We start from the raw sequence: 2,633 nt of genomic DNA on the forward strand, positions 1-2,633 counted from the left end.
CGGAAAGGTCAGGAGGCCCCGGGCTCAGAGCTTTCTCACCCTCTCCCCCTTCCTCTTCTCGCCCTCTCTTTCCTCCCTTCTCCCTCTCTTCCCTCCTTTCTCCCTCTCTTCCCTGTCCCTCTCCTCTCCTCAGTCTCCCTCTCCCTTCGCTGAGCATGCATATAGGTGTGTGCCATCACTCAGTGCTGCCCTCAGGCCTGGCCATAGGAGATGTTGGTGACGCAGAGGGGTGTGTGGCCCTGTGGGGGTCTGAGGCCTGCAGGCGAGACAGTAGTTGGGGAATGCAGCTCTGCATTGCTTTAGAACTTGGCCCTGCTCCCCCTTCTTATATGGCCTTGCTTGTGCAAATGGTTTTGTCTGGTCTGTGGAGTGGGGAAGAGTGCTGGGAACAGTCCCAAGACACCTGCTGGTGTCTGCTATGTCAGGCACCCTGCTGAAGCTGTGTTTGCACTCACCCTGAGCCCTCTAAGTAGCTCCTGAGCTCCATTGTGGGAGGAGACAGGCACAGCTGGGGTGGCTCACACTGGCAGGTTTCAGGTTCTCGGAGTCTGATTTCAGAGCTTACTAAGTCCTGTCACCTCCAGCACCGTGACAGGTGTAACCAACTCACCTTGTCTGCCTTGTGAGACGGTGGTGGTGAGGGCGTGTGACCTGCTCTTTGATCCCCTTGTTCGGCGTATGTATGGAATTCCCACCATACCAGGCTTGGAGGGACCTCTATTCACTACTGAATCCTCAGTGTCTACATCAGAGCCTGGTACGATGATGCTGAGGGTTCAGTAGTAAATAGAGGTCCCTCCTGTCCTGTGCAGCAGAGGTCCTGGGGATGCAGCTGTTAGAGGACATGCATGCTGTGTTGATTCGGGGCAGGGGCGGCATTCCTGGGTGTGCTGTTCATTCAGGGTGGTCAAGGTTAAGAGGTGGCAGTGAGCAGGTGAGCGAGCGAGGTGGTGGGGCCGGGGCTGAGTGGCAGGCCTTGGAGGGCTGCATGGGTCTTAGAATGACCGGTTATTTTGAGCCAGATGGGAGGGAAGCAATACTGAGAGGCCTCCAGTGTGGTCACGCCTGGCAGATGGAAATGGCCCCACATGGTGAGGTTAGGGGTGGGTGCGGAGGCACAGCAGGTGCTTCCCTGGGCTCTGCCTCCCCTGCTTAGCCCTGCAGGGCAGAATGTGGATGAGCAGGAGGGCAGAGAGGGTGCTGTGGACAGGAGGCCTTGCTGGGGGCTGGCAGGTTTGGTGCTGCCGAAGTGATGCCACAGCCAGGTTTGTCAGGACCAAGGCTGGCTGTGCAGGGCCAGATTGGGCAGGGGGGCCTTCTTACGTCGTGGAAGCAGCTCGGCTTTCCCCTGGAGTGGTGGGCTTTTCAAAGAGAAAACAGTGCTGTGGTGGTGGCATTTTTGAGGTGATTATGGCTGCAGTTGGGAAGATGAACGGTGGGGAGGTGTCCCATGATAAACTGGGTGAAAGATGGTAATCTGATTTAAAGTAGCAGCAGGGGATGGAGAGTTGAAGGATTTGAGGGAGACTTGTGCCTGGGAAGTGTCCAGACTTTGGTGATTGGTGTGTTTGTGTGCGGGGGAGGCCTATGGGCTGCTCAGTAGCAGCTCTGATGGTGGGGACGGTAGGTGAGACGCAGGGGTGACAAGCAGGTTGTGGAGGTGAGCCGGGGGAGGGGGCGGCTAGCTGGCTTTGGATTTCTGAGACACCCAGTAGAGATGTCGAGGATGAATTAGCTGGACAGGTCTGTGTTCCCAGCATGAGGGCTGATGGAACTCAGGTGTCAGGGTCCCGCTTGGGACCTTGGGATGGCGGAGTGGGAGAGCAGGGTTGGGGAGGCAGCTGGAGAGGTGGAAGGAGCATCTTAGAGAAGGGGCAAGGGGAAGGCCAGCAGCATCTCCTCTCACTGTAGCTCCTGCCCATGCCCTCCAGAGTCCCTGTCCCTTGAGCTGGTATGTCAGGGCTGCTCTCTGGTGTTGGGCTGGAGCTTGGCTCAAGCAGGGGCTGAGGAAACATTTGTGGGAAGAAGAGAAGGAATGGAGAGACCCTGGCCTTTGGGATCAGCTGACCTGTTTTACATATTAAATTTATTGCATTGGCCGGGCGCAGTGGCTCACGCCTGTAATCCCAGCACTTTGGGAGGCCGAGACAGGCGGATCATGAGGTCAGGAGTTGGAGACAAGCCTGGCCAATGTGGTGAAACCCCGTCTCTGCTAAAAAAAATACAAAAATTAGCCAGGTGTGGTGGCGCATGCCTGTAATCCCAGCTACTCAGGAGGCTGAGGCAGGAGAATTACTTGAACCCGGGAGGCGGAGGTTGCAGTGAGCCAAGATTGCGCCACTGCACTTCCAGCCTGGGTGACAGAGCAAGACTCGGTCTCAGAAAAAAAAGAAATTACTGCATTGTATTCCTGTTTTATTCTTAAATTTTTTGTTACATGTCTTTTCAAATGTACCTGAAAGTAGAGACTATGATAGTGATGAGTGTTTATCATAGTATATGTGCTAATATTTTGGTGTTCCTTCATCTGGCTTCAAGTTACCAATATTTTGTCATTCTTAGTTTTCATATTCAGCTTATTTCTCCCCCCCTCCTTTTTCTTTGCTGGATGATTTTAAAGCATATCAGAGATA

The 2,633-nt window shown here is 54.4% G+C and overlaps 1 protein-coding gene across 1 annotated transcript in view; it reads left to right on the plus strand.

Annotated features, from left to right (window-relative positions):
• U2AF2 (U2 small nuclear RNA auxiliary factor 2) overlaps positions 1–2,633 on the plus strand; it is a 27,485-nt gene that overhangs the window by 19,573 nt on the left and 5,279 nt on the right. The gene's annotated exons all lie outside the window — the stretch shown is intronic.

Source organism: Mandrillus leucophaeus, unplaced genomic scaffold (assembly GCF_000951045.1).
Source record: "Mandrillus leucophaeus isolate KB7577 unplaced genomic scaffold, Mleu.le_1.0 Scaffold53, whole genome shotgun sequence".
NCBI lineage: Eukaryota > Metazoa > Chordata > Mammalia > Primates > Cercopithecidae > Mandrillus > Mandrillus leucophaeus.